Source organism: Microtus oregoni, unplaced genomic scaffold (assembly GCF_018167655.1).
Source record: "Microtus oregoni isolate MIOR12 unplaced genomic scaffold, Mior012 000046F_ref0000063, whole genome shotgun sequence".
NCBI classification, from domain to species: domain Eukaryota; kingdom Metazoa; phylum Chordata; class Mammalia; order Rodentia; family Cricetidae; genus Microtus; species Microtus oregoni.
Window position 1 is genome coordinate 610,280 of NW_024543220.1, and position 22,508 is coordinate 632,787.

At 48.4% G+C, this 22,508-nt stretch overlaps 1 protein-coding gene across 1 annotated transcript in view; it reads left to right on the top strand.

Annotated features, from left to right (window-relative positions):
- The window catches only part of LOC121435528 (thromboxane-A synthase), a 163,676-nt gene that overhangs the window by 114,797 nt on the left and 26,371 nt on the right, over positions 1-22,508 (top strand). The gene's annotated exons all lie outside the window — the stretch shown is intronic.

Below are 22,508 nucleotides of genomic sequence, written 5' to 3' on the forward strand. Positions count from 1 at the left end.
AGTCTGGTTAAGGCATGTTTTGACTGTGAGCCGCTTCCTGAGGAAGACAAGAGAGGGGAGTCGGCAAAGGGAGCCACATCTGGAGAGGGCTGTATCCAGAGGCAGGCATAGGCATGGGATGCCAGATGAGGCGGGAAGAAGAGGGCAGAGGAGGAGGCACAATCCAGACAAGAAGACAGGATGGGGCTGGGAGCCCCAAGCACAGGTGGAGTCTGGGGTGTCCTTGGAGATGAGGCCCCTCTGTAGTAGATGGCAGCAACCTTTCCTGGGTGTTGGGCTGGGCTGCTTCCTCACCTCATGGTTTTCTCGGGATGCTGCTGTGTGCATTGCCTTGAATCACTTTAAAAGTCTGAACTTTAACTAAGGAAATCCCCACAATGGAGTCTTGTCCGTTACACCCTGATGCCATTAGTTAACATTCACAAGTTTGGGGTGTAGCTTATTCTGCTATTGGAAGTGTTAGGATCCAGAAACTATTTCCTAGACAAGTCTTCTTTGTCCTACCGGGGAAGTGGGGGCAAACTTAGTCTTTCTTTTCCAAGCCACTTAATAAATCTTTGGAACCTAAATAACTGCTACTAATTGCCCCAGGATTTAACTCCATGTGAGCCTGTGTGGTCAACTTCAAGTTCTTTGATGTTATGATAACTGACGAGCCGGGTCTCCCCAGCACCCTGCTTATACAGATTGATCTTTTGTGCCTGCTGAGCCGGGTCTCCCCAGCACCCTGCTTATGCATATTGATCCTTGGAGCCTAAATGCATGAGTTTGTATTTCTCCTTAATACTGTTGCATTCAGTCAAAATAATTTTAAATCCTGATTCCACCGTCTGTCATATTAGCGTTTCCTCCAGTTCTTGTCATCTGAGACTTGCTAACCGTGTCTCCCATGTCATCCAAGTCATTGATTAAAGTGTTGAACAGGACAGGGCTTCCTCCGGACTGACATTGATCCATTAATCAATATTCTTCAAGCATGGAGTCTAAGCAAGCCATGAATCCAGATAACCCTACCACCTGGCTCCGTCTGCTTTATAGGGAGTTATGGAGCGTTTGGTTCCCGTTGAGTGGCGGGGAGAAGAGAGGTCAGAGATGATGGGGTACATCACAGTGTGTGTGTGTCTTATGACATATTTAGTACCAGGTAACAAAACTGAGTCAAACTGATTTCTAGCAAAACAAACATTTGTATTTGTGGGTATGTAACTTTGCTCTGTTCAGGAGTGAATAAGACTTTGGGAAAATATTTAGCAAAGCCTCAAAGACACCCTCAGGCCTTAGTTTTTCTGACCTCAGTTTTGGCTGTTTCTTCCTGTTAGCCCCATGTTTGACCACACTGTCCTTGGGAAGCCATAGGAAGCCTGCCCAGAGTGCCTGGGACCACATGTTTCCTTAATCCTTGTCTCCAAAGGGAATCTGTGACTGCAGATTCCCAGTGAAAGTCGTGAAGGTCGCTTCAACAAGACTGCTGAGGTCACTGTCCACCCATGTGCCAATTATTATAGTCAGGGCATTGGGACACAAATATGCTGAGAAAACTGACTCTAGCCCCAAGATCAAGTGTGCGGAGTCCCATGGCTGGGGACTGGGGAAGATGCCTTCCTGAGGAAGGTGGCAGAGGGAAGTTCAGCCCATAGTCTCAAGCCAAAAGGCACATTAAAAGAAGTGGACATAGAAGTATCTGAAGGGTGCCCTGTGATGGGATACATATGAGAGAGGCCTGGGGAAGGTGCAAATGCTCCAAGAGGTAGGGTGGTTATCTTCACCCTGGGGAGGATTAATAGCCAAGAGTCTACTAAGCAATAGCCCTTCCAAATGACACCTTCCAGGATCACATAAGCTGTGCATAATTCTACTACTGTTGCGATATAGACAGTAGCAAGGCCCTGGGAGCCTGCCAGGTTCATCAGCTACAACCTACATTAGGTCTGGGTAGGGAGCTGTGGACATAGCCAGGCTCCCACGCAAAACCCAGTGACATTGCCCTCACCTCTACCCTGACCTCAAGAAAGGTGATGCCAAATCACCAGACCCTGGCCTCCTTCAACCTCTGAGCCTAAAAGGACACCTCCCATGGGGCTGTGCTCAGTGTGAGACCCATGGGCACACAAACTGATTGCACCAGGTACAGGTCTTCCATCCTCTGAGAAGATGACGTGAATTGCAGACTCCGGGGCCCTGAGCAGAGAAGTTCTGATTTTGCTACAGGCTGGGAGGGGACTGCATCATTGACCACCAGTCCCACAGGTGCTGATGGCGCTTGGTGTCTGGTTCATTTTGAGACTGCAGCATCAGACATTGGCACCTAGAACCATCTTCCAAGAAAATATGCTCTATTTACCTATGCAAGTCCTGAGGGTCATTTTCTTCCTCTGGACAATATTTGGGGTCATTTTTAATGCCACCAAGTTGGGTTTTTTTAAACAGTAAGCGAGATAATTGGAGAACACACTGCCCTGTGCAGCCTCGCTCACAGCACCCACTCGGTGAATACTTGTAGGTTTTTTTTTCTTTTTTCCTCTTTCTTCCTTTCTTTTTTCTTTTCTTTTCTTTCTTCTTTCTTTCTTTCTACTATCCCCAGAACTCTGTTAATATAGGCCATCTGTCAGGACATGAAAATGCAGATTAGCTGTTCACACATTAAGTATTTTCCTGAAAATATTCCTGAAAATTTGCATGTAAAGTATGATTTGTTATAACTTTCCTGCTGGTTTCCACTCAACTGATATCTCCTGAGTGCCAGTTAGTGCCGACTTCTGTGGCTGCAGGCCTTTCCTGTTCACAGGGGGCTCTAGAGGGCAGAACCCCTTGGGTGACCTGTCATTCAAGTGGCTAGATGCTGGCTCTTGTCCCTTCCCCCAGCACTTTCTCTCCTCCTGTAATGCCTTTTGGGGATGTAGTGAGAGCCACTACCCTCATCTACGATTGAAAAGAAAACCCTGTGTCGTCTGGGACACTGCTTCTTGCAATGGTAGAAAATGTCACCCAATGGGCAGTCGAGAAGGTTCAACTGGTAAAGCCACCTCCTGCCAGTTTGATGAACCGGCTCAATCCTCCTCCACCAAGCTATACTATAGCATGAGAAAAACAGACCTCACACTACCACCGGACAGCCACACTCTAGCGGTGGCACCTCTACTCCCCCTTCACCCGCCGCACACAATAAATAAATATAAACAACAACAATTAAAGCAGGTAGACCCCAGGGCACAGCATCTCCAGAGACTGCAAGTGTTCCAACCCTGTGCCCAGTTGCTCTCTCTGTCTCTTGGTTTCAGTCCCTTTGGGCACACTCGTCATTCGGTCTCTCCCCTCGCTTCAGGATAGCCGTGTCACCTGGATTTTGAACAGTGAATTAAATGAGGTCCATGAGGAGGTTTTGTGCTTTCTCCCATTATTACTTTAAATGTACTCTTCAGTTTTTCCTCGCATGTGTGTTGTGTGTGCATGCACGTATGCGTTCACACGCGTATGAAGGCCCAAGATTGGCCCTGGGAGCCTCCATTGCTTTCCATCTTATTCAGTGAGGCAGTGTCTCTCAGTTGAACCCAGAGTTTCTGTATGGCTAGACTGTCTAGCGAGTTTGCTCTTGAGGATTCCCCATCTCCACCTTCTGAGTGCTGGAATCATGGGTGAGCTGCTACGCCCATGCAGCCTCCCATGGGATCTAGGATCTGGACTTGGCTCTTCACACCTCTGCAATGAGCTGCCACACCTTGCTTGTGTGTAGAGGTTAGGGAGCCGCACACGGGTTCCTTGCTTGTACAGTAGGTACTTTACTGGCTGGGCCATCTCCCCAGCCCCTGGCTGAGAGTTTAAGTGTGAGGATTCCTGGAACTGTGAGGTGTTAAGTACCCATCCCTAGTCTGCTGAGTCTTGATCCAGTGAGCTAGCACTAAATCCCTCTAGCACTGAGCTGCATCTGCACAGCTCTGACCTCTATATTAGGAAGACAGGGGCAGAGGAAAGCAGGTACAAGGCCAGCATGGAGAAGCTCAGCTCTCCTGCTGAAACGCTCACACAGAAGCCCGTTGCTTCTCAGGGACAGGTCCCTCAAGCAGCCACTGGCAATGAGAACACGAGGACCTGATTTGTCTTAGGCCCGGATCACCTGTCCATCTCTGCAGTTAAAGAAAGTGGGTCTCACCCCTTCCTCTAACCTTTCAGTGGGGGAAGGGTAGATCCTGGGTGTGGGGTGAATGACTTTTGGGTAGCCAAAAAAAAAAAAAAGCCTGTTCAGCATTGGGCATAGAATCCATGGTCCCCCAAACCCACAAATCCAAAGCTGCAGGATCTCCATGACACAAATCAACAATAGGATGTCCAAGAGGCGTCTCAGTGAGGGCCCAGTATCAAGGGTGTAGTAGAAGCCAGAGGCCTCGAACCAGACCAATGACTCACTGCAATGAACACTTAGAAGTAAAGCTGTATTGACTAAAGGGTGCGCTGTGTGACTCACCAGGCCACACTACAGCTTCCATGCCAAGATTTGCTTTACTTGGTTTTTTGTTTGTTTTGTCTTACCTTTAAATTTTTGGGTTTTGGAGGTGCAGGAGGGCAGGCTGCAAGGGCAGAGGGGGGAAGCAAGGGGATGAGGAGATGAGTGACATCAGGATACATGATGTGAAATCCACAAAAATCAATAAAAAGTTTTGCTTTTGTTTTTAAAAAAAAAAGGATCCATGGTCCCCCAAATAAGCAGTTCCCTCTTTCAGTCTCCTTCCCTCAGAACTTCTCAGAGCAGAGTCATGGAACCAGGACAGTGGGTCCAGCAGTGCCCAGACCACCTAGTTCCGTGCATCTCTTTTAAATGATGTGTCTTCCTCGGGGGCACCTGATGCTTCCAGCTGCTCACAGTGGAGCCCAGGCTGCCAGCTGCCATGTGCACACTTTACCAATCTAGAAGAGACTTATCAGCCATGAAAGTCAAGAGTTCAAAGCTTCACTGTTAGCAAAAACAACTTAACTCGTGCGCTGCCCCCTTCCCGCCCTCAGCTCCCACCCCCATTGTTGGGGAATCAGCCCTGCTTCTGCCTAACAATGCTCTGATCCTTGCTCCTGACTCTGACCCATTGGGCCTCAGCTGCCTCTCTCCTTACAGGGACCGGGTTTCTGTTCCAGTGTAAATCTGCCCAATAGCTCGTGTCTCCAGCCTTCTTTCTAGACACACATATTTTCTTCCAACTCATCTGTCTTGAGAATTTTGCTCAGCCCCTCTTCCTTTTGCTTAGACCCTTCTCTCAGTCTGTTGCTATAATAAAAGACTTGAGAATAGACAAGATTTTTTAAAAAACCAAGTAGCAGAACATCTCACTATATCACTCTGGAGGTTACTGTACCAGAGTCTGCTGGCGGGGGGCAAGGGCCTTCTTGTTGCTTCGTGATATAGCAGAGAGTGTTACATGCTGAGACAGCATGCATGCTAGCTTGGTCTCTGCTTCTTTATTTTTGTTTTTGTGTATGTCTGTCTACATGTATACACACATGTGCACACATATGTACACACATGCACACATACATGCATGTACACACATGTACACACACACCTATGGAGGCCATAAGTCTGTGTTTCGTGTCTTCCTCCACTCTCAGCTTTTTTTTTTTTTTTTTTTTTTTTTGGTTTTTCGAGACAGGGTTTCTCTGTGGCTTTGGAGCCTGTCCTGGAACTAGCTCTTGTAGACCAGGCTGGCCTCGAACTCACAGAGATCCAGAGATCCGCCTGCCTCTGCCTCCCGAGTGCTGGGATTAAAGGCGTGCGCCACCACCGCCCGGCTCCACTCTCAGCTTTATTTTTTCGACACGGAGTCTTTCATTGAACTTAGAGGTCAGTGCAGCTAAATTGGGCAGCGAGTCTTGGGGACCCACCTGTCTCTGCTTTCCCACTCCGGGATGATATGTATGTGCCACTGACCCCAGCTTTTTACGTGCGTGCCAGGCATCCACATCAGATCCCCACACCAGCATGACAAGTGCTTTACCAAATGAACCACGTCCGAGCTCCTCTGCTTCTTTCGTCATAAAACCACTCGTACCATTTTAGGCTCGCTGCCCTCATGACTTCATTTAATCCTAATTTCTCAAAGGCTCTACCTTCCAATACCGTTGACATAGAAGATGAGAGACCAAATCCCAAGACATGGATTCTGGGAGCTGAACCACCGCGGTGCCCTTTTCGAATCACTGGGCCTTGTGGAGAACTCGTCTTCCCCCACCCACATTGTCTTGGTCAGTCTGAAGAGGGGGTCACTCATTCACTAGTAACAGAGAACCAGCGGGAGGCTTTCCCCATCTGCACAGCTTAGGAGACTGCAGAAAGCACTTCAGGATTCTAAACAGGCCTTCGCCTTGAGGCTGTGCCATTGTTCACTCCAATGTGTAATTTTTAAAGGGTGAGAGAGAAAATACAACTCGTTCCTTTTCGACTGTTTTGCTATAGCTTTAGCACTTCATGTTGAGATTATTGACTTTTGATCCGGCTAAACCGTTCTCCTTCCTCCTCTTCGGTGCTGGACGATGCCAGCCAAAATTTATGAGCCGTTTTCCTTCTCCTTAATTGTTGATATAAATCTGCTCTGCAGAACCCAGTTATAAATTTATCACAAACTGGATGACAGTGATATACAGCCCCTGTTCAGGGTAGTCTGAACACAGCCATGACTTAGAAGGACGATCAACTCCCTGGAACTCTCCAGCAGCTACTTTGTCACATTATAAAGATCTAATTAAAACACATCTTCCTCTTCCTATTTCTCTTAAGGATCAAAGAACATCCCACGCTGGTTTTTTCAGCTGATTAGCTCACGCTGCTTAATGTGAGCAAAGTTGGGGGTTTGCTCCTTGAAGCAGCCAGAGGATCTCAAAGAGCCAAACATACCCCCATGGTTACAAAAATAAAATATCTGTTAGCCACCAACAGCTATTTCATACATACACGTGTCCTTTTGTCACAGGGGGGAGCCCTAGGTTGAAAACTATTTAGACGGACTAACATAAATTTGCCCTCACTTTGGAGGAAAAAAGGTCTCCCAGCTAGAATTGCATCCAGGGTCATGCAGGAAGAAAGATAGAGCTGAAACTGGGCATGTGGCTCTCGGTCAGCGGGGGTTCCTCCCTTGTCCAAGTCTGCTGGAATGCTGAAAGAGCATGGGCGCTCACTGTCAACTCCATAGCAAGCCACGCAGTCCCCACGGCTCCTGAAAATCCCTGCTTCTCTTCGGATCTCTCAACAGTGCATCTGAACATAAAGCAGCCATGTAGAAGAGAAGAAATCAGAACACCTTAATACCCTAGCATAAAAGCAAGAACCAATGTGGGGGTGGGGGTGGTGTGAAGCAGGCTCAGGCCATAGCACTCGCCAGAGGCTAACGTGTCTCTGGGGAGATGGCTCAGTTAGGAAAATGCCTGTCAAGTCAGCATGAGGGCCTGAGTTTTGACCCCAGCACCCATGCAAAAATGTAGGTAGGGTAGTGTGTGTCTATAGTCCTAGCACTGGAGAGGCAAAGACAAGAGACTCTGTGGACCCGTTGTCTGGCTAGTCTTGCCCAGTTGGTTAGCTCAAGGTTTATTAGAGACCCTGTCTCAAAAAACAAGACAGAACTGGTGTGGCGGCGCACACCTTAAATGCAGCACTCAGGAGGCAGAGGCAGGCGGATCTCTGTGAGTTCGAGACCAGCCTGGTCTACATGATGAGTTCCAAACCAGTCAAGAAAGAAAATAAAATAGAAAGCAACCGGCTGGCACAAATGTCAGTCTCTGGCTTCTAAACACACACACACACACACACACACACCAATAAGCACACAAATTTAACATGCATAGGAACCGTGGGGCTAAACTGCAGATTCCCATTGGACTGAACCCGGGTGGGGCTTGAGCATCTGCATACAGTTTCTGGGGAGCGCTCTGGATTCTGAGGTCTGTTGGCAGCTCGCAGGGTAAGAGCCAGGCCCTTCAGCTGCAAATCCTGCTCCTATCATGATGGCCTGCAGCCAGTGTGTGTTTATTCCTAATGATAATGAAGGCCTCGAGGATCGACAGTGGCTCGCCTTTTGTGAATACATTTTAATGGTTTCTAGATTATTCCAGTGATGATGCCAGTCACTTTATGGATGGGAGATAAAGTGTGGAGGGATTCATTCCATTCTAATCCATCTTGGAAGTCCGTTAGTCCTAAATGTATCCTATAGTCTTCTTGCCTCCTTAAGTAGTTCTCTGATGGAAAGGGAGGGCAAGCTTCTGGTTGATTTAAAGCCATGTTCAAAGCAGACAAAGTAAGCATGGTGCAGTGTGCTTGCATAGACATTCACATTCAACATACATGTTTTCCCCCTCAAGCACGGTGCTCTATCTGGTCCTGAAGCTTGCCCAGGATTTGATCATTGTGCCCACTAGTCTTGGTCACCTGGTAAGGCCCTGCCCAAAGTGTTGTTGGCGAGGGGAAGTTCCCCTATACCATTTCTCGCTGTCATGGGAAGAAAGGGAGTCTTGGTGAGGGGGTTGCTTAGAAGTGAACCTCACTTGCCTACTTTCCTGTCCTTTCTGGGAGCTTTGGACCCTAAGACATAGCACCCCAACAATGACTGCTAGGTGGGGCGTCTTCATATGTATGAACAGGGGTGTCTCTAGAGTGTGCCTGGGGCTCTAGCTTAGAAATTACGATCTGTGGTCCCTGCCACCAACATGACAGTTTCTAGAGAGAAGACAAACAGCTGACATTTCTGTGTGGGCAATTCATGAGTCCCTGGAGCAGAGTGGCCAGTAGACCAGGATCCAGAGAAACCATCCCCATGGCTTTTACACAAACAGGCGGGAAGGGCAGATGGTACCTCTCAGGGCCTGTCTGGGCTGTGAAAGGTCATAGCTTCTCTCTATCATTATCCAGTACTCCTGAACCTTAATATACAGATACCCAGTGCCTACCCTTACAGTGCCCCCTGGGAAATCTGACCAACCCTGACTGTGACCTGACTCCCAGCCCCTCCCCCCCAACCACCATCTCCTTTCCCTTCTCCTCTGATGCCCACAGGACTGTCTTCTCTCCTTCCCTCTTCTTCCCCCTATATTCTTGCCCTACCTCTGTTCCGCAGATACAGAGAGATCCAGAATCCACCCGTCCCCCCTCCCCACCTCACTTCCTAGCTCACTGCCTACTAGCAGCCCCAACCATCAAGAGACGCTGTCACTGTCACTGGACACTGAGGTAAGGAAGACAGGGGGCAGATTGAAGGGCAGGACGGATTTAGGAGCAGCTTTTCCGAGCTGCCCCACCTCAGCAAGTGTAGGGCTTCTGTTCTTTGGATGTTTAGCAATGAAAGCTCCAAGTCCAGCCCCACCCCGTCCCTGCTGTGTCCCTGCAGAACACACGGAGAGGTGACCTGTAATGAAACAGCTCTCCCAGGACTGCCCCACACCAGTCAGCCTGGATATGTGCCTTTCCCGTGACAGCTCAGAGTGTTGTATATTCGAGATCTGGGGCCCTAGAGGATTCAGGCTAAGAATGTAAGATGGCCGGGTCAGTCCACAGCAACCCAGAAAAGCAGGAATTACAGGTGGAACTCAGCGTTCTGTGGTTCACTTGGCCTTGAGTTACACTTGAACCAAGTGGTTCTTAACTATTGTGCGCATCAAAAGGATGGATTTTGTTCCCTACAGTTAGCTTTGGAAGTCAAAGAACAAACGGAAACTTGGTGTTTTGACTTCCCTGGACACCTTTGATGAATGCCATTCTACACAGAAGTTTCCAAATAGCTAAGTCTGGTGAGAATTTAAAAACCCATGGTTCTTAAAAAACCTCTTGTAAACCCACCGCCAGATTCAGAACGCCACCATTTTGTCTCAACATATTATCCACCATGAACCCGCACTTCTCCGGCAGGGGCACCAGAATCAAGCCCAAGTAGGATGCCAGCCCTATGGGCATAGGAAATCACATCTGCCAGGCCTACTGGTCCAGCCCAGATCACACAACAGCGCCCGGTACACACCAGGCCTGTGAGATGCTGGTGCCCAGAGGAGCCATGCGTGGAGGCAGTGCCCTCCTCCTCCAGCTAGAGGCAGATCTGAGTGAAGATCCAGGATGGGGTTGGCAGGGAGGCACACTGGGTAGAAACCAGTTGGTTACTGCCTCCTGGGAGGATAGAGTTACTGGGGTGAGACAAGGGCCACAACTGAGAGAGGGGATATAGGCTGAAGAGTGCGCAGGGTGGTACCCACAGTCAGACAACTATGCTCTCACAGGCTCCTGTGGAGCCTCACACAGTCCTATCAGGTGATGGCTAGAACCTTCCAAACAAGGGGAACCTGGGCTGTGGCCGTCACACACCCAGGAGGACAGGTCTATGACAGTAGCTCCTACGTCAGGCTTGACGGTTCCAGAATAAGGGACTTTCTCCTATGGCATGAGTGTCCCCCTAGAAGCCTGTGGCTCCTCGGGGGCTCCGTCCAGCCCTTCAATACCTTAGAACCGAGGGGGGTGTCAGGGAGGCGCCACAGAATGGGGGGCCTTTCCAGGGTGTTTGTGTTACAGACTTTTTGGTCGTCTGCTCCTCCCCAGGGCTGTGAGCAGCGTTATGTTTTGTGTTGTGGTGTTGTCTGCTTGAGATGTTTCATAACTGAACATGGCATGTGTGAAAACGCCAACTAGATGAGCATGCCCGTCCAGGCCTATGAATATTCCAGATCAGAGGGATGCTCGACTCTCCAGTGAGTGGCAGGGTAGAAGGTTTATGAAGTTGAGCGGTTAGAAATCTGTCTTTTACGTTTAAATATTTAGATTGGGTCTCCAGGACTCAGGAGGCAAGGCCCCGTTCCTCACTTGCTTAATTTGATCCCCCCCCCCTTTTTTGGTAGCACAAGTTGTTTTTCAAAGGCTCATTTCTTGAATGTTCCCTATAGGAAGGATGTAATTAAACTCCGCTGGCCTCCTCCTGCTGGGACCAAACTGGGGCAGGAGCTGTGGGGAGCCCACCACAAACCCCCTGCCAAGGCTTCTTGTTATGGAGATGAGAAGGGAACACGTTTCCCCCTGGCTACGAACAAGAAGGGGTGGAGAGCCACCCAGACTCCTGTTACCTTGTGACCCCCTCTCCTAGACACTGTAGTTAGTAGGTGAGGACGGTGAGGAGGAAGAGGGTGGCACCAACTCCTGTCTTCTCTGTGGCAGGCAAGGATTTGAATTACCTGAGTAACTGACGCTAGTGGCTGGCAAGAGGTGAGCTGGGTCAGGAGTGGCGGTGTGCACTTGGAACCCCAGTACTCCAGAGTAGAAGGCAAGAGCATCTTGAATTTAAAGCCAGCCTGGGTTAAGCAGTGAGAACTTGTCTCAAAAATGCCCCAAAGTCAACCAACCAAGAAGAGGTGGTCCAGGATTGCAGTTCTTTAAAACATAAAACTTTTACCTGCAAATGCATCATTTGGGTCCTGGCCCTCCCTCCCATCAGTCACTGGGTTTGCAGTCCACCCCTCGCTGGTCTGGGATGCAGCTGCATTGCCCTCTCACTGGGACTCTCAGCTGACAACAGGGTGAAGAAGCGTAAGTTGTACCACAGGCCCCCAACCACATTCCACCAAACTGGACCAGAGCAATGAGCGAGCCTTCCAAGCCGAAGGGAGAACATGGAGGGCAGAGTGACCATCACTGGATCTGTGACAGGACGCACCTTTTTGTCGCTTGGTTTTCCTCTCTGTAAAATGGGGATAGGTCCATTTTATAGTTCATAGGTTGTCACAGAGCTGAGTTAACACACGTGTGATATTTGTGACAGCATCAGCAATACATGCATCAGCTGTTATCACCTGTTCCGTGCCTCAGTTTCCTTATCTGTAAAAGGGAGGGATTGGAATATAGACAGCAAATCTGCTGTCAATAGCAACGGCATTGAGTGTTCTCAGGGAAGACCCAAGCTCCTGACTTTGCAAACGAGCACTAACCTGGTCCTTACAAGAACGTCACAGAGTCAGAGCTATCACGGTGCCTGTGGCAATGGCAGGGAAAGAAGAGCCAGAGCGAGAGAACCAAGACAGAGCGAGGTTTATTTTAAGAAGTTGGCTCACGCCGTGTGGGGGCTGGCAAGTCTGAAGTCTGTAGGGCAGGCTGGCAGTTGGAAACTCACACAGGAGTTGAAGCCGCCGTCTGGAGACAGGGCGGCTTCTCCAGGAAACAGCAATGCTCACTCTTCTGCCCTCGACTGAATAGATGAGGGTCAACCCCCCAACCCAAGGTCATGGCCTTTATTTAATGTAAGATAGATGCTAATACTGTGGGGCAGAATACATAGTAGGGTGCTACAGCCTAATCAAGTTTTCAAAAGACTTGTCATGATAGAGAGGACAGCATCCAAAGATAAGGGTTTCATTGGGAAGGACCCACCCAGGATCCTTCTGGCTTTCCCATCTCCTGACTTGTACCAAGGACACTTATCAATACAGTATCTAATGTTAGGGGTTCCATGGCTGGTCCTCTAAGCTCTACTGTTTCTATTGACTTGGTAGGTGGTAGTGGCTCTAAACATACTGGAAAAGGGGGGCTTCAAGACTACCTTCAGGGGTTGAGCTTGGGGCTGTATGTACTTCTGTCTCATGGAACCACGGAAATGCCAGTTGTCCAGGTGGTAGGGCAGCCCTGCCCATGCTCATCTATGGCAAAGGAGCCCAACCCTCCATCAGCCCCCCCACCAGCACCATCTCTGACCTGTCATCCTGCTTCTCAGGACCATGGAAGGTCTTAGGTTTATTGTGATTTTCCTGTCATCATGGTCTACTCGCTGAGTTTCTGGGTTCTCTTTCTGAGTGGCCTGTAATGGTACAAGATGAACGGCACCTAGGCAACTTCACCCTCCTGCCCCTAGGTACCTGGATAGTTCACTCACACCCACAAAAACATCCTGGAACCTGAAAACTCAGTCCTGGGGCTGCTTTCTGCTTCAACAGACACTCTGCCTGAAGCTTTTCTTGGTCATCATCATCATCATCATATTGTATGTGTAACTTTGTCGTATCTGTCTCTCCTTCTGCATTTATGTGGTTGTGCTCAAGGGTGGGGTGTCACCAGGCTTGGCACGCACCTTTGCATGTTGAGCCATTTTGTGGGTCCCCTTTCTCGTTCTCATTTGGGGATGGTATCACCTCGTTCTTTATAGAAAGTTCTCTGGCTATCCTCCACCTTCTCTTCAGGGTCTGCCCCCTAGAAGTTTACACTCTGGTTGTAAACTGGGTGTGTAGTTAAATCTATTAGGCATATACAAGAGACACTTGGCTTGCAGCCACATTGGCTCTCCCACCCCCGGGACCCACCTTCTACCCAGCACTGCACTGCTCTGTCAGAGCCCTCCCCATCCTCCCTCCTGGGTACCAATCAGAGGCCACCTTCTCACCATCCACCCTGCCCTTGGCTGCTGCCCAATGCGGTTTCCTCTCAGTGTAGAGAAGGCCTGGAAGATGGTTGGAAAGGGAAGAATGGCCCAGAACTCTGAGACTGTATTCCCCATCTTTCTACCCAAAAGGAGACAGGACCTCCAGGCCTCACCAAGTCTCTAGATTCTCTGACCAAGACCTGGTGTTTGTCATGGCTTTGGCAATGAAGTGGCCCCCAAAAGGCTCATGTGGAAAGTTAGCTGTCTACCTGATGGGGCCCTATGAAGGTGTCTGGACCGTGAGACCTCTGATGGATCCATCATTCAGAGAGCTTGCTGGGCAATGGTAGCAACCAAAAGTGAAGCCTATTTGAAGGAAGCTTGTCACTGAGAACAGGTGTCTGGACAGCCTCCCCCTCCTGCTCCACTTTCTGGCTGCCTTGTGCGCAGCTTTCCTCTACTATGCCTCACCATGCCCCGCCACCATGTTGTGCCCTACCATACGGGAAACCACAGAGCCCAGTGAGCAGGGACTAACGTCTCTAAAACCGTGAGCCAAAATGACTCCTTCCTCCTTGGAAGTCCCTTCTTACAGATAACAGTGACAGGAGACTACCATACCTGCTCTGCACAGCCATGCGGCACGGTACAGTCTGACTTGAGACAACTAGCAGCCCAGGAGGCTTCTCCCCACTCCTGCCATTGTGCCCCATATGCAAATCAAGACCCCAGAATAGCCAGAAACTTCCACGTCCTCAAGAGCTGTAAAAATGGCAGCAATTGGGATCCACTTCTGACTTAGTTGGTCCAGAGTGAGTCCTGGGCTTCTGAAAAGACCCTGGGGATCTAAGATGCAGCTCGGGTGACGGCTTAGTACCGTGGGCGCTGTGAGGGGTCTGCACCAAACGATCTATGTGACCCAAAGTCACTGTCAACCTCAAGAATGTTTTTTTGGTTGTTTGGTTGGTTGGTTGGGTTTTTATTGTTGTGGTGGTTTTTTGTTTTGTTTTGTGTTTTTTCAAGACAAAATTTCTCTGTGTAATAGCTCTGGCTGTCTTGGAACTCCTTCTGTAGACCAGGTTGGCCTTGAACTCACAGGGATTCACCTGCCTCTGCCTGGGATTAAAAACGGGATTAAAGTGTTGGGATTAAAATGCTGAGACTAAAGGCGTGTGCTATCACTGCCCAGCCAGGAATGGTTTTATAAACACCCTATGGGGCCTGGAGCTGCTCATAACATTTTAGAAAAGCCTCAAGTCAAGTTGTTGGGAAGCAGCGAACTTGCTGAGACAGTGTGGTGGTCACACCCAGTTCCTCTCACTAGCTATGGTCCAGAAAGGCCTTAGGGATGGTTGGTTGCTCTGGCAGGGCCAGCAGGTGCACCTATCTGAAAATGTCTCACAAAAATCACATCAAAGCCAAGACCGGGAGGTCACCTGGACTGTGACGGACTCAAGGACTGTGAGGCCCGTTTCTCCCTCTTATCCTCAAGACAGCTGGAGCTCAGGGGTATCCCATCACAGGTCCCCACCCCAGCTAAGAAAGAAGAGTAGCTAAGTGTTCCTGTGTGGTGTGGAAGGGTGAACCAGCTCTTTGTCTCTCTCCCCCCCTCTCTGTCTTTTCACCTTGCGCTGTAAATCTCATTTGATGAGTCCCCAGCTTGGCTGCAAATGAGAGATTTGTAGACCTGGAAGATGCTAATGATGGTTCTTACCTCCTGAGTAACGGTAAACATTTATGAAGCATTATAATCATTCATAATCACTTTTATGTGCTAAATAAATCTGACCTTGCTGTAAAGAGTCAGCCCTATTAGCCAAGAATCCTGGGTAAAATGAAGTCTCCTAGAAGCCCCTAATGCAAGAGACTCTCATTCAATAATCCAAGAGCCAGGGAATCCTAACAACCAATTCTGTGTTTGGACTTCATTTTAATGACTAAATGAATCAGCAGCTTGGAGATAAAGTAACTACACTAAGTTAGCAACAGAGACTTAATTTGAACCCAGAACAACCATTCCCTGGTGCCATCTTGGGAACGGCCACTAAGTCTGGGAGACACTGTCCCGTAAGAGCAGATGCCCAAACTGGGGGACCTGTAGTCAGATGCACATGTGACTTTTGTTTTGTTACCATTGTGGCAGCCAAGTTCATGGCAGGATGTTGGAAGTTCCCAGAGTTGTTTCTTCCTCTGCCCTGGATGTCCCCTTTCTGCTGCCACCAAGCCTCAAAGGACAGTACTAGAAAAAAAAAATCACTCTTTACTTGGCAACAAGGAACTATCAGTAAGTTAAGATGCATTTGTCTTTACCAGTAAGAGATTAATTTACTTCAATAATTAATAAACTAATCAAACGAGATAAAAAATCACAGCAGAAGAAAGAAAAAGGAGGGCTGGAGAGATGGATCGATTGTTAAGAGCTCTGTTCCCAGTACCTACGTCAAGTTGCTCACAGCTGTCTGTCACAGAGGAACCAATGTCCTCTGGCCTCCGAAGACGCCCACACACTTGGTGCATCTACACCGATGCACACACATACATACACACATAAATAAAAAAGCTGATTTTTAAAAGCAAACCTAGGTTGATTAGAAATGGATTCTCTTTGCTTAGCATTTAATTTACATTCTCCTTGTCTACCCTTGGGTCTCTTAAAATTAATCTCTATAGATATCTCCATGTATTATTAGCTTTTATCCCTATGTAAAATCTTCCCTATCAAGAATTCCTCTATTCTTTTTGTCCCTTGGGTTTCAGGCAGACAGTTTCTTCCCCTTGGGAATAATTTATGTGTTAAGCCTGTCAGTTGTCACTGTATCTAGTTGTATTTTTCTCCTGCCCCTCAAATTTTTCCTTAAATCTTTCTTAATAGGGCCCGTAGTGTCTGTCTGGAATTCTGTGACGTGTTGAGCTGACACAGACCCTAATTTAGCAAAACAAACTCAGGCTGTGTCTGGCATCTACGCAGTAGCCCATGACCTTTCCATCCTTCTGTATCTTCCCCAAAGTTCAGAAGAGGAAATGTGAATGTCAGCCCTGCCCTCTCTCCCGCCTCTGGCCTCCTAAGTCAAATCTCAAAGTTCCGCTGATGTAAGTCTCCTCCGGATTCCACCTTCCATTAGTACGTGGACCAGCCATAGCAAGAAGAGGTCCCTGAATATAGCCTGTCCTTGCTGGGGAGGCATCTGGGATCCACAGAAACCAGCACCTTCCCCTTGGTCCATGCTCAGGCCTTGGACCCTCTTACTTTTAACTGGCATAGCCCATGACCAAGCAAGCCACAGACTTCATACCACACACACACACACACACACACACACCTGGAACATTTCTGCCTTCATCATTTCAGAAAGGAAAGAAACTCCAACCTTAGAAGTTTCATATCTCATCCCCTCGTTCCCTAGCCCTCCTCCCCTTCCACTTCTGCACACCTTCTCACAGGTAGGAGCCTCTTCTGCTTGTTTGCCCCCTGGACAAGCCTGACTGTCCCATCACAAGTGCAGGGTCTGTCATGGTCACCAGTGGTCAGGGTCTGGGCCAGGTGTTGCCAGGCCCTTGGCATCTTAGTCAAATAATTGAAATAAGATGTACACACATTGCAAATTAGCAAGGCAACTTTATTCAAAGCAGTGCAATAGAGAGAGTTGAGAAGAGAGATCACGTACATTCAAGAGTGACAGCAGACCACATGAATGAGGGAACTCTAAGGACCCTGCTACTGTTTGAGACCTCCCTTTATGGGGTTTAAGGAAGAATTCAATAAATCTCTGCTCATTTGAGTATGTCCCTTCCCATGATGCATCTGGCTTGAATCACAGGTGTGCCTAACTATGGTAAGCAGGGAGATCTCCCTAAATGTTTACTCAGAGGATACAATTTACTTCACAGTGCATACACTCAAAAGCAATGTAAACCACACCAGGCCACTGCCTTCCATACCCAGACACATTCTGGTATGTGTTTTAGTAGAAATTGGTCATGAGAGGGGAGGTTTCAATCCTTGTCCAGGGGAGGAGAAGCCTTTTTTCATTGTTTGGAGTGAGGCGGATATGCAGCCTGGTAGGTCATGAGGTGAATTATTAGGAAAGGGATATGTGTGCTTAGCCCAAGCCAAGGAGAGTCCGGGTTGCTAAGCTAAGCCCTATGCTTGTCCGCCTCACCACAGCCAGACATGGGTCCTCAGCAGTAGTCAGTGGTGGTGGTTGAGGAAGTGATGATCAAGGGTGGAAGGGTGGAAAACAGAGATCATTCACTCAAATCCCTCTTTGAACCTGCACGAGAGAGAGAGAGAGAAAGAGAGAGAGAGAGAGAGAGAGAGAGAGAGAGAGAGAGAGACTAGGAATTGAATTCAGGGTTTCACACAAAGTAAGGCAAACACTCTACTACTGAGCTACATGCTTTTGTTTTGTGAGTAAGCAAATGGGGAAAGGACATTAGGATACAGCCCAGAATCACACTGTATTATAGTTTCCTGGCCAAGACCCACGCACACTTGTCTGTATGCGCTGAGAAACCAGCATCCTCTCTAAGAAGGCCAGTGGAGCCTGCCAGATACTTGCGAGCTCATGCACCTTCAGAAGAGCAAGGGCCTGCGTCTGTAGGATGGCAAGCATCAGCACCCCTGGGAATCCCTAGGACTGCTCCTAACATCCCTGCTTTCCATTCCAGATCATTCCAGGTCCTCTTACCGGCCTTCCTCCCTGTAGCTTACTTCCGCCAACAATCATTTTCAAGCCAGGTCTGGCATTCTGCAATCTCCTGAAAGCCATCTGGCTTCCTGTCCTCCAAGCTCTCCTTGGCACCAGGTTAATAGAGGTCACATTCCCTTTGCAAGGCTTGACCCTCCCTTCCAGAGCAGAAAGGAGCACCTCCTCCACAAGCAGTGCCTCGACTTTAAGAAACTGTCCTCCAAGTGTAGAGGTTCACCTGAATCCAAGCACCCAGGAAGTAGAGGCAAGAGGATCAAAAGTTCAAGGTCATTTCCAGCTAATTCAAATCCAGCCTGGGCTATATGACATCCTGTTTCAAGGAGTGGGGCAGGAACGGAAGAAAAAGAAAAGAAATTAGTTTTTAAAATGATGGGATATACCGGGAAACTTCAGGTGTGAGCTCTAAATGATACAGTCAAGAATATGTGTGTGAGGAGGCCTAAAGGCATGATGTCATGTATGTCTGCTTGAATATTAAATTAGCCAGCTGGTGGGATGTCCTTTTCCCTTGGTGTGACTGCTCCAAGACAGACTGACAGAGATTATGGATAAAATCCCTCCTTCTGGCATGCCCTGGAGCCCATGCGCTCACTGCCAGAAGGTGCCACTCTTGGGCAAAGGGCAGGGCTGTGCATCACTGGACAATAGAAACCACCACTCCTGGTACGGTTCTCCAGGGACTTAGACCAGAAGGAACCCCGTGAGCCACTTCCACAAGGACCTCTTGGGAGGGGTGGCCACAGCGCTCAGGCACAGGTAATCAGCTGCACGAAAATGCAGAGCAAAACTCTTATCAGAAGATGTCATTTCTCCCCTAAATGTCATATATATAATTTTTACTGGGGCGTGATGACAGAGTGAATAATTTAACATAAATTTGCATAATGCCATACAGCTGTTAATTTATGATCATATTAAAGCACAAAGTTTTCTAGTTGGAGGCATTTTAAAGTCTTAATCTTCTAACTTTCCCTCCTGTTTGCTCTCTGCTTATTACTTACTTAAAGCTGTCAGAAAAAAAAAAATACAGGTATCTGGTTAAATTTGAATCCAGATAAATAATGACTTTTTTTTAATTGTATCTCACTCGGTATTTGGGATATACTTATATTGAAAATGTAGTTGTTGTATTCTGATACTTAGTTAACTGAGTGCTTCTGTTTCTATTCTAAATTGGGGGTGTCTGCACTTATCAGGGATGACTTAACCCCCAGGTATTCTCTGCTAGAGCAGAAGAAACAGCAACCAAGGACAGTGCCCACTGTGGGGGACTTGTTTCTTTATGTTGTGAGGGAGGCTGGTCCTCTGAGGAGCATTAATAGAGTTAAACGAATCCAACTATACAGGGGTGTCAGTGAAAGTGGGGAAACTGAGGCAAAGAAGATTTGTGGGCATTCCTGTCAGCACCTGGGTGTTACAGCTTCGGGTTTCAGACTTTGGTTCCCATCATGAGAAATGTAATTTATAATTCAGTCTAGTGTTCATTTACCAGAGCACACTCACCACATAACAGGGACAGAAGTTTCACAAAAGGACATGTAGCTGTCTATATGTGGTCTGCACTGGTCTACTGTGTGTGCATGCGTGTGTGCGTGCACGCGTGCGTGTGTGTGCGTGTGTGCGTGCGCGCGTGTGTATGTGTGCTATGCCCTGCATGCATTCACTTATTCATTTATTTATGTTTCATATTTGCTGTGTTTCAGCTTTATTCTGTTTTGTTTCAGACAGAATATATATCCCTGGCTGTTCTAGAATTGGCTATGTAAGATCAGGCTGAGTGATTCTCCTGACTGTCCCACCCTCACCCCCTAGTGACAGCATTACAAGTGGGTACCATCATGCCTGGCTACTACATCAGTCTAAATTTTGGCCTTCACCCCTTAAATTGAATGTGTAGACCCCCTAAAGGATCACAGCTCCTGTTCTGAAAATCACCAAGTTACAGGGTTACCATCCAGGAAAGTGAATGGGGAGATTAAGACAGAATCCATGAGGTGGAGAGATGGCTTGGGGAGTGAGAGGGCTTCTGTGCAATCATGGGGACCTGGGGGTGGGTGCCAGAGCCCACCTACAAAGTGGGGCATGGCCGTGTGCACCTATAACCCAGCTCTGTGGGAGACGGAGACAAGAATCACTGAGGCTGGCTTGTTGCCAGTGAGAGACCCTTTCCCAAATGAATTAGGCAAGACAACAGAGGTCTGCTCTGCTCTCGGCAGAACACACATGCACATGCACGCACTCACGCACACAGATACACTTTACAAAAGAGGAAATATATCACACCAGTTAAGACTTTTCCCATTTGTGTTCGTTTGTGACAAAGTAGGGGCTAAAACCTTCAGAGTTGGGGCTCCCTGCAAAATGGTCCCTTACCCAGCCACTCTGGGGACAGCACAGATCCTTCCTGAGCCTATGTCTCCATCTGTTAAAGGGGACTGCAACACACACACACACACACAGTAACCAGTCCTTCCCTTGACACTGTATATCATGCCCTTCTTAATACTGGGAACTTTTTCTACTCTTCTGCTCTAAATTTGCCTCTGACATCCCATTTTCCCAGGACGTGGTTTCCTTCAAGAGGCCAACAGAACAATGCTTAAATCAGAGCATAGGTGGAACCCAACCTGGGTCTGTACTAGAGATCATTTTGCCCACTCCTACTCACTGTACCAGGAATAAGAAACTCATCTCTACCTGGGGGGAGGGACAGCTTGTGACTGGACCAAGCCAACATCCTTCCACCTGAGGATCGAGCTCCCCTAAAGAGGCACAGGCTGTACCTTCTGGCATTGCAGTCTCTCCCAGAGTGGCAAGATCTCATGTCTCCTGCCCATCTGTGTCTGCCGTGACTACCTATGTCCCTATGGAAGAAGCAGCAGACCCCACTTGCAGTGAGGGTGTGCAGTGAGCATTTGAGGAGCCTCTTCAGAAAGAGAGCAAATTCAAGGTTTGGTTTGGTCCATCTACAAAGGCTGCCTGAGGGGAGGCAACCTGGTAGGATACGGGGAAGCTGACCAGAAGCGAGTGTCCACTGCGTTTTCTCATGCAGACATTATTTTCTGAGCCATCCTTGAATGGAGACTTGTGCTGACACAGCTCCGAGCAGCGAGGCCGGCGTGTCTCTCTTCTGGTGGGTGAGAAACTGCAGCTGCCAAAGTCGGCTCAGGCCGCACAGCTGGCAAGCCATGAAACAAATTTAAACTCGCTGTGCGCTTCTAGTATTCAGTACCGGCTCCTGAGGGGGAATTTGAAGTCGAATGCAGGAAGCCCTGGAAGAATTTCCCTAGCAATCTGTAAGAACTAGTCTTGGTCTAACGTTCTAGAGGCCACCATCTTCAGCTTGGGAGCTTAAATTGACAGTGATGGACCAACAGTCACTCACACACCTCACAGAAGGCTTCCCATCCTTGGTGACAGCTTGGACTCACCCTGGGAAGCCTGTTGCCTATGGCTCCCTGCAGCTTCTGTGTCTGCAGAAACTGGCCTGTGTACTGACTCCCTCGTCTCCCCAGGAACACTTAAGGATGGGAATCCCAACGCAAGGGGAAGCTGTCCCTCCTTCCTGTCCACCTGAGCTGGGGTCTCATTCCTACACCCCCACCACGACCCCTCTCTGATACTCGTCACACAATCACATGGCACACTCCCAGTTTCATTCTACGTTTGGGGCCCCTGAGCCTAGAGCCATTGTGCAATTATAAAACACATGTCTGATGATGGTGGGATCATTTCTATGGAGAAAGCTCGTCAGAAAGAAAGGCAGCTCCAGGGATGGAAAGAACGCTGTGAAATTAGTTCCAGACAGTTTTGTCTTTGCTCTGCGTGACTTTGAAAAAACAAAACAACAACAACAACAAACTTTACTTTTGGACACACTCATCTGTGGATCCTGAAAATGAGAGCAGGTGAACATGGTCATCCTTGCCTTGACCTAAAAGCCTCTGAGGGTCACGAGAACCTCCTAGACTCCACAGAGCGGCGATATGCGTGAGAAGGACTGGTGTCTTCCTATCAGGTGCCTCTTCATTTTCTAAGATTCAACACCTAAACCAGAAATCCACCCACTTGCCAAGTCTAAGTTTGGGAAAAGAATGTTATTTTCTTAGCCAAGTGTGGAGACAAATACCACAGCATCCTAGGGACTGGGCCAAAAGCGAGCAGACATCAAATGATATGGCAAGGACTGTCCAGCCCACAGAATCCAGTCACCCCTGGAGGACAGGGGTCAGCACAGGCGGCCTATACACTGAGTCTAACTACAGAGGTATTGGTTTAGCTTTTTAAAATGTACTAATTGCTGAATTTAGGAAATCAGAATTCTATAAAAATCTAGATGCTTGCTTTTTCTTGAAGCAGCGGAAGCTTAGATCACCTTCAGCCCATCCCTTCTGGCAGCATCAGACAAGGGTGCACCCTCAGTGTGCCTTGAGTAGCTCCTACCTACAGC